Genomic DNA, 10,352 nt, shown 5'->3' on the forward strand with positions numbered 1-10,352 from the left:
TGGAGCTTACAAATCCATTTCTGTGCACCTTCTGCAAGCTTTCGTTTTTGGTTCTCTCCTTGGTTGGTTATTGCTGGTTCATGTCGCCTGGTTATAAAAATGGTGTTACTTTTAAAATTCATCTCTGCCAGGCCTCCTCATAAATTCAAAGAATTGAAAATAAGAAAAATGTCTAAAACAAGTAAATTTGTAAAATAAAGGTTTAATTCAAATTTGGATATAAATGCAAACATATATATTTGAAAATTAGTAGGTACAAAAATATTTAGAACAGGTAATTTTGTTCTTTAGGTCTGAGATTGTAGAAAGAAATTGCATTTACAAGGCAGTCAGAAATAATTTCATTCATTTGTAGCTTGATGTTTGTTTGTGGGCCCTTTGCCGGTCTCTGTGAGTAGTTTCTGTCTTGAAATACAGTTCATATACCATCGCTAACACTGGGCAGGGGTGAGAGTAACTGTAAAGAGCATGAGACAAATGCAAGTGTGTGCTCAATCGGAAGACATGTTTTGGTTTTACTTTGCACAGGACTAGATATGTCGCGAGTCCTCTTTGCCAGTGACATAATTTTATGTGGTTACTGAGAGCGAACAGAGAGTGAGATTGTATATACTCAATCCCAAAGGAACATATCATTGTTATTGTAGACAACATTTACAAAATGTACATTTTATCTCCTTGTGAAATTGGCCGATTCCCATGTTTCCAGGTGTGTGCATAGTTGTTGTAACAATGGCACCGCTTTTCACCAGTAGTTTGCTTGGCAAATCATAAAATATCAATTTTTTATAAGACAAGTTGGAAATAAAGACACACTTATATACGTTTTATATCTAAATCTTTATTTCCTTCAGGAACCATTCCATGTCCTTATAGAGATCCATAATGTCCTGATAAAATATAAATGGAAGGTGCTCATAAACACCCTTTGTTGCTTTCTTGGAAGATGAATTGTTGCAAAACAGAAACATAGCTTGCATGATAAATACACATTGAATTTTGTGTTCTTTGAATGTACCTAAGTCTGGAAGCTCTGCCTACACCCGTTCACCTTCGGTGACCCTGCTGGTATTTGAACTTCCAATGGCATAGTTTCCAGCATCGCATCTCAGCAACATGCAAGCCCCACCATGCGGCCAATGGGCCTCAGACATCGGCAATTGCAGAGTCTTTGATTTCTTCCTTCCTATGCCTGTGCCTTTATTCCTTTTTCTTGTTTGATTGCGTTGGCTAGAAATTCTAAAGTGACGCTGGCCACGAGTGGTGAGATGGAGGCATCTTGTCTCGTCCCTGATTTCAGGAGACCTCGTCGGTGCTCTCGTTCCTTCCTGGTCCTACAGTTGCATTTGTTTTTGTCATTTTTAGTTCTTGTTTCTTTAATCTTCCTGTTCCACAACGGCAATGAATTTTCATCAATGCTCCAAGAGCAATAAACAGTGTGTGTTGCCCATCTGCCAAGATCAAGGCTTTTGTTTGGTGAAGGAAACAGGAGAGAAGGGTCTGGGTGGAGTTAAGTTTCCCCCCAGTAGCAGCTGCCTTTCCTTCCTCCAGGTATGCACCTCTGGGAACTCTTTATTAAAACCTTTCCTGTTCTTTTTCTGTAAACAGTTGGAAGGTTTGTGGAGATAGGTACAAAGTCACAGACTCCATAGCCCCCTGTGGCTTCACCTTTTCATTGGCCTCCACCATCCCAGGAACCACCCCATGGAATTAGTCTTATTTGCGCCCAGTTGCCGCCATTCCACGTAAGCCAGTGCGCACATCTCATTTCACCCGGAAAACCCTGTCTCTCCATTTAGGGGCGATTGGTTGTCCTCAGCTCCTGGATGAGTTCAAGTCAATCCATTACTCTGCACTTGACTTAGCATTTTTTTTCTTTGCAAAGATGGGAGCAACACACTTGGCAGCACCTTGCATCTTTTAAAACAACTTAAAAAAATAGCAAATCTTTCTGTACTAAAACAGGGATTCATTTAGAATTGTCCCTCGTTCCCAGCTTAACTTAGAGGGAAACCTCATCATTCTCTCAACCCTTGATTTCTACAAAAGAGAACGTCCTCAAAGGCCTTGCTGCAGGAACTCCCTCGGGGGGCAGCGGCCTTGACTTTCAGATGTAACAGAAAAGTCAGCAGCCCCACACCTTACTGCTGTCGATGTCAGATGCCGTCCACTTGGCTCCAACGGACAGCAACCATAGCCCTCCAGCCCACGGTACCACAGACCAAAGCGCTGTGCTAAGCTGACCACTGTTCTCGTGGTCGAGCCCATCGATAGAGCCGCAGTGGCAATCCATCGGGCAGAAGGTCCTCCTCCCCGCTACTTTACCCAGCCTGATGTTCCTCGCCAGGGACTGGTCACTCCAGCCAATACGTCCAAAGTTTGTGAAACCAAGTCTCACTGTCCTAGCCCTCTAAGGAACATTCTGACTGTATTTCTACATTTTCCGACTTAAAAGTATCTGGATAAGTTTCCTTGTAAATCTTAGGCCACAGTTACAGCTGAAAGCTCCGCAGCAGTGCGTGGCCTATCCTGTAGAGATGCTGACCAATACACTGTGCTGATCTCTCTAGGGGTCTCCGGAGCTGCCCTTTTGGTTGGGGGCTCCACTTGAATTCATGCAGCTTTCCAGGAGCCTCGTGACACTCACCCCAATAATACTCTTGATCTTTCCCGAAAAGCTGCTGTTGGTACTTGTTCACAGCTGCGCTGAGGACATCGCTCCGTGGATATTGCCGTCCCATGGAAAAATCAAAGGCACTCATGTAGTGAGACGGACATGATGGACACTGGACTTCACGGTGAGTCCTGCGTGTGTGACTATTCTCCTCTGGGTTCCCAAGGAAGCCAATGCCTCTGTGTCTACAGGGAAACCAACGAGATTAAAAAGAAAGGTCAGCCCACCGCTGCAAAGGCCGAGCCACGGAGGTGTTCCAGAGGTAAGGCACTACAAACACACTGCAGCTCAAGCCGAGGTCTCCGGTTAGTCCACGAGTCCCCGTGCCTTTGGGGGTTTCCTGCGGAGGAATGGCAGGCTCCGCTTGTTTCTAGAGGCTGGTCTGCAGCGTCTACTCACCCAGGTGCGTGGGAAGTAAATCTGATTTTAGGAACTAGGAGTAAGGACAGCCGTCATAACCATAGCATGTCCGTTGTGAATGCAGACGGTGGAGATTTATTGTAGCTCCATTGACACCAAACTCAAGCTCCCTGCCGTCTAGTCAATTCTGGCTCCCAGCAGGCCTGGGGGACAGGCTGGAAGAGCCCCTGTGGGTTTCTGATAGGGTAGCACTTTACAGGAGTAGGAAGCCTGGTCTTTCTCCCCCCGAGTGGCTGCTGGTTTGCTTAGCAGCCCACTGAGCAACCACCACTCCACCAGTGGAGCCATGGAATGAAATGAATGGAATTTAGCGTTTACAGGGTGTCACATGCATTTGCATACTCCCCTCCCCCATCTGTCCTCACCAGAGAAATTTTTATGAAGTAAATGTTGCCTATATTTGGTAGAAAATGGCGGCTCGGCGACTTCCGGGAAGATGGCGACGGAGTGACACACACCAGAGGGACTCCGCAGAATCCAGCCCAGGAGAGTTGCTCAGAGTGAAATTCAACGCCACTGGATCGCAGGAAGTGCATCATAAAGATAAGTAGGCACAGATCCACGGGGTTTTGAGGGGCTGGGGGCTTTTGGCTTACCTCAGTGGAAGCCGGCTGGGGCTCGACCCTAGTCCAGTTGCCGGATCTGCCCAAGCCGGGACCATTTGGAGCCTGTAGCAGGGCTTGGTCTCAGCACAGCCACAGTTTTTCCCTATCTGCCTCAGGGCAGGAACAGGACTCTTGCGGCTCCACCGGCAGGGATCGGGGTTCATCTACATTGTTGCTTCTGTTTGTGTCTCTGCTTTATATTCCCATACAGCCTTGGAGGGCTGCGCAGGGGCTTTTTCAAGGCACAGCCGCAGCCACAGCCGCGCCGCGTGGTCTGAGCAGGGAATAAACCCAAACCCCCACAGCTCCATAGGCAGGGATCAAGCTTTAGCTACACGGCGGCGTCTGTTAACATCTCTGCTCTCTGTCCCCCATTTCTCTGGGGGCGGCTCAGCAGTTTTCTTGCGACCCTTCTTGGGGCTCAGCTGCGAACTACCGCCGGGGCTTGGGGCAGGGAGTAAGCCCTTGTAGAGCCACAGGCCGGGAGTGGGACTCAGCCACATAGTTTCTTTTGCTTCCCTCGCTTCCCTGTACCCCTGCACAGTCTAGTCTCACTTTTTGATTTTTCTCACCCCCCCTTGTTCCTGCCCTGCTCTCTCACACTCCATTGAGGACTTACGGGGCACCCCCATTGCCCTAGGGCATTTGCGCCTGGGTCACACCCAGCGAGGTGAGCTCCACCCTGCATAGATAGCCCAAGGCTAGGGTAAGGCCTGCTTGCTCTCCAGGGGATACTCCTCAGACTTCTCACCAGGGAGTTCCTGCCTGTGTACCTGGGGACATAAGGCAGCTCAGCCAACACTTATCAATATTCAAACCAATAGCGGGAACTTCAGCCCAGCCTCTGCAACACTGGTGCAGGCAGTCTATCTGCCATCTGGGGCACTCCCCTAATAGGGAAGCCACAGGAAGATAAAGTGGTAGGTTAATCCCATAGCAAAATCAGCTGTAGGCAGATCGAAGAAGAATTCCTATAAGTCTTCCAGAGAGAGACTAGAAAATGGCACCTGGTCCCTCAAAAACAACTCAATGCAAACAGCCATCACCCCCAACGACCTCAACGAAAAAACAGGAAAAACAAAAGGCAAAGGAAGAAGATGTCCTGAACATAACAACATACATAGAAGAAGCAGACATTGAGATGCCATACAAAGAAGCTCTCAGAATGGTGCTTGGAGCGATGCAGAATATGAGGGAAACACTACAGAAAAAGGATGAAATGATAGAGGAGATAAAAGACATATACCAAAGGAAAATACAAGAGCTTGAGGAGCAGGTAACGAAAAACAATAGCAGAATCATGTTCCTTGAGAATCGATTGGAGGAATCAGAGAACCGCATCAGTGGCGTGGAGGACAGCCAAGCAGACTTTAATAAACGTGAACAAAAATCTAATAAGAGCATCAGAGAAGCCGAAGAAAACCTAAGGGCTATGTCTGATGCTATGAAGCGGAACAACATTAGAATTATTGGCCTACCGGAGGAAGACACAACAAAGAAGTCATCTGCAACAATAGCGAGAGAATTCTTGGAGGAAAACTTCCCCAGCCTAATGAATGAAAACCAAGCAACCATCCAGGAGGCTGAAAGAACACCAGCACGACGGGACCCCAAGAAGAAATCACCAAGGCACATAATAGTTAAACTTTCAAACTTTGAGGAAAAGGAGAAAATCATGAGAGCAGCTAGGGAAAAGCAAAGAAAATGGCGGCTCAGGCAGGTTAAACACCTTGTCCAGATTGCAGGCCTAGGAGGTGGTGGCACAGGATTTTAATCTTCATGAAACCATGACAAGAAGGGCCATTGTAATCCAAAATGTACAGAGTAAGGTGGCTTCCAGACTACTGTACTAATAAAATCCAGTGCCCAAAGTCTCTCATACACCAGTTACTTATTTCTGAGACGGCCCCGGCCCCAGGATGCAGGGTTGTTTATGTGCACTGCAGCTTCGATGGTCCTACGGATACTGTTTGAATAGGCCCACCTTGGCACAGAGCGCACGTCTTCCGTTTCCTCCATCCTCCATGTGCCCGCGCTCTGAATATGGACCTTCACCAAGCAACCTAGCAATGTGCCCAAGCCAGCCTTCTACTGACACGGTCCCCTCAGAGACTCCCCCAACAGCCGATTTCCATCTGGTCAGGTAGATGAGTGACCCATCATGGTCTTGGTCCCAGGAACAGGGAGGTTCTGGAGTCAGTATTTGGGAGGGCAAGTAAAAGTGAAATGATCACACCAAGAAAAGTATCTGCCATTAGTCCCAAGACAAAGGCAGTTCAAGACACCTTCTGAGCAACAATAACGCTGTTTGCCTTTATTTGTGCCTTCGTATGAGGACCACTGAAAGGACTATGCTTATTTAAACGTTTACAGTCTGACATATTGCCTTCAAGAGACTCTTATTATATAATAGACACATACCATAATCAATACTTTATAATGTCCAATAAAGGAGGACTAATAAAATGTGTATCTGCTTTACAGCTTACTTAGCACTTTTACAAACAGGATCTCATTTGATCGTTACAGCAATTCTGTGAAGTAGCCAAGGAAGGTTATTATTAGTCCCATTTTATAGATGTGCAAACTGAGACTGGGAGAGATGAAATGAGTTGTAGCATGCTCTGTGGGAGACTACTGAAGCATTTACTATGGCCAAAGATACTCTTTATTTTCTACTATGAGGAGATTTCATAAAATTCATGAAAAATGTCATTTCTCTTCATTCCACTTTTATATGAACTTTTTGAAGTCACCTTGTCCCTGGATTCCAGATGAAAGCCAATGCCTCCAGCTTGGTCACTAATGGGGACATGGCGGAACAAGGACATGAGTGAAATGTCCTGTGAATAGTAAGTTAGGTGGGCAGTTTGAAGACATATAAATTTTTGTGGCACATAATCGACATATCATAAAATTCAATATTTCAATCATATTAAAAGGAGTCGTGAAATCATTCTGACCATCAATTTAAGAATAATTTCTTCTTTCTTGCAGTTATCATTTTTGGTGCCACCCCACCCCCACCCCATCCATCTCCCCCAACTTCCCTTGCCATGTGCCCAGCTGATGATGAATCCAGTTACACTCTCTGTAGATTTGCCTGTCCTGGATGGCATATGCAGAAAAAATATGCAAACCACAATCAAGAAACAAACAAAGACGACAACAACAACAATGACAAAATAAGACAGAGAAAATCTTCAATTGAAAAGAAAGCAGAGAATATTAACAACGAGCACAAACTTAAAGTGATGGAAAGGAAGATGCAATGAAGAGGTGCTACAGTTGAAGCTAACTGCATCTTCCATAACCGACTCTACAATACCCGCTGATGGCAAGGCCAGTCACGCCCCTGGACTGTGGTCAAAGCTTAATCCTGCCGAGGACCCTGTCGTGGATTGGGGGTTCCGCTGTCATCATAGCCTTCTGCAAACTGGGTATTCAGATTTAAACTAGGATATGATTGCCTCCTCTGGGTTTGTCATCTCTGGTCACAGAGGCTAGGGTGCTTCTCCCATGGGGGTTTTGTTGATATCTCAGCTAGACAGCTTCTTGTTTGAAGACAAGCCTTTCAGACCCCAGACACTATTTTTGCTGATCGGCGAGTACGGTCTGAGCGCTTCACCACACTTTGCTGTAGCACCCATATCTTCAGTGATCTCTCCATGAGGGCAAGTAGGGGTACACAATACTTGTCAATATTGTCGCTTTCAAGAAGAAGAGCAAAGCTGCTAAGGAAATAGAAGTTCCAGCAACTTTAGAAAGTCACAGCGGGAAATTTTTCTTTTGTCTACTCAGAAAAAAATATGTATGTATTTTTTTTCACATGCCTGGGATTCTGTCTACCTAAATTACCAAATATGTCTGATTTCCCATAAGGCATATGCAAATTATTTCAGAAGAAGTAAAACTGAGGTGATTTAAAACGTACTGACAGTACGGTTCCAATTCACCCATGTATGGGTTGATTCGAAATATATATACCGTATATACTCATGTATAAGCCGAGTTTTTCAGCACAAAAAATGTGCTGAAAAACTAGGATTCGGCTTATGCACCAGTCAGTGGCACGAATGGATGTCATCTGGTCAAGCCAGACTAACAAAAGGAGGAAATCTCATGAAGCCTGACATAGAGTTAATAGCAAAGTGGGTTCGAGATGCATGGGAAGACATTCCAGAAGACATGGTGCGATGCGCCTTCCAGAAATGTAGTATTAGTAATGCTATGGATGGCAGTGAAGACTGTGCTTTGTATGAAAATGACAGCAGTGATGGTGATGACGGCGATCTCAGTGAGGACAGCGTCTATGATGACCTCACACCAGCTGAAGCTCTGCATTGGGATACGGATGATGATGAGGAATCCAGTTTTGAAGGATTTTAACTCTTTACATTTTAGCTTGGTTGCTGATTGAGTTCAGAGAATAGTACTCTTAAGGTATCATGGTTGATACCTTATTGTTTTTGTTGAACCTATTTTCCACTTACTGTGCTGGTTTACTAATGTTAAATGACTCGTTGTCCTTTTATTTATGTTTTATTTAAAATAAATATTTAAATACATTACCCCACTGATGTCTCAATTTTCAGTCATTTTATTTCCATTTGTTTTGATTATTGAAACTCACCAATAGCTTCTGCATTTCCCACCCTAGGCTTATACTCAAGTCAATCCGTTTTTCTGGTGTCCCAGGTAATAATTAGATACCTCGGCTTATACTCGGGTCGGTTTATATTCGAGTATATACGGTATGTTGAAATATGTTTCTGTGATCAATGGGTGACTGCAAATAAATTCTCTCAGTAGTCAACTTTCGAAATAAGATCTGATTAAAGGAGGGAATAAAAAGGCTTCCAATAGGCTGTGTTGGACCAGCTAAATTCAAAGCTGAGAGGTTAGCTCAGAGGGTTACATTGATTGTTTTGAAGGGCCCTAAAGAGACCATCTCAGTAGATTTTTCTCAAAGAACACAGAAAAACCACTGGAACTTATGATAAAGAAGTTTTAAGGAAACTGAGCTCTGTTTTGTGGGGAAAGGGACAGAGGAGTTGAGCCAAGGAGTTGTTTTCCATTAAGACGATGCACTCGCTCGTTCTTTGGATATAGTTAGGGCTGCCCCACAAGAATTTCTTAGGGAAACCTTCCACTAGCCACCTTACAGCCCTGGTCTTTAGACTTCGCTGTGTGCCCAAAACACGACGTGAGTCCCTCGAGGGCTCAAAACTGCTATTTCCAATGTGTAAATCACGGAGCGCGGTATTCTTGGGCCAGGAGAAGTGGAAACGTGAAGAGCAGCCTCAGAAGTGCGTAGACCTCAACGGAGAAGAGACAAACAAGGGCATGCATCCACTTTATATAATCCATTAAAAGATCTATGTGATTTCATGCTACTGAACGTTTTCAAGGAACAACGCCAAGGCAAAGGTGATGAAGGAAAAGATTCCCGCTGGTGCCCCAGGCCCTCGGCTGCAGAGATGAGCTCGGAGACCCCGGGCTGCATCAGTGTTGCGTCATTTCCCCCTGGGTGGAGTGAGGGGGACTTGAGCGTATGACTCATGCTGCTGCGATTTTGCTTTTCTTCCAGGGTATGATTTAAAAACAAAACAAAAACAAACTCTCTCTCTGAAGTAAAAATAAAACTAAATGTCACAAAAGAAAAGAAAACTTGGAAAACTAATTGGAAAGTCTGAAAAAGGGTTAATGTCCTTAATTATTATTTTTAATCTCAACAAGCCATTGATTGTGATAACAATAAGAATAATGAATAACGATACGAATAAAATAAAATGAGCTCCCTATTTGATTCACATTAACAGGTCACTCAGATCAGGAAAAAGACATATAGCCAATAAGCATATTAAAAATGGCCCAAGATTATTTATAATCATCTCAATAGACACTAAAATAAATGTATGTTAATAGTTCAGGAAAGTGCCGTAATAAGTGCATAAGAGTTTGCAAAATTGTAAGCTTGGTATTGTTCCAGGTTTCTTCTGGACATCTACATTCTGCAAGAACAGAGACACGAACCGTGGTTACCTCTCAACTCACGGTCATTGAGTCAAGACCGACTCCCAGGGACCCTAGAGTCAGGGGAGAACTGTCCCTGTGGGCTTCTGAGAACATAACTGATTAGGGGAGTAAAGTCCAGTCTTACTGCCATGGTTTCACACTGCTGACCTTGTGGTTAACGGCCCAATGCATGAGCACTGTGCCATCAAATCTCCTGGTTATGGATATGTCTCCATTCTTCTTTTTCCTTATTTAACTTTTAAAATAATAAGCATAATTTACTTTTTCAGTAAAACAAACTTGGTCTTGGCACCCATGAACGAGGGTATAACTGACTTCCCATTGCAAATTCGTGTCTTCTTAAAAGCCCCATTTTATATATATCATGTGGATTATCAACCCTGAATCAGGAGTACGATCTGCTATGAAATGGGAAGACTTTGTACATTTGATTTAAATAAGTAATTTGAGTTGGCTTGTTCCCCACCTGGTGTTCCTGCCCTTCAGGGTAATTCACAGTTATCTCCTGGCTTCCTCCATATAATTACTCTACTCCAAAAAAAAAAGTACTTAGATTATTATATAAACAAACAGCATAATCATAAATGACATCTTCTGCAATTTGGTCTGTTGCC

The sequence above is a fragment of the Tenrec ecaudatus genome, chromosome 3 (assembly GCF_050624435.1).
Source record: "Tenrec ecaudatus isolate mTenEca1 chromosome 3, mTenEca1.hap1, whole genome shotgun sequence".
In the NCBI taxonomy this organism is placed as follows: domain Eukaryota; kingdom Metazoa; phylum Chordata; class Mammalia; order Afrosoricida; family Tenrecidae; genus Tenrec; species Tenrec ecaudatus.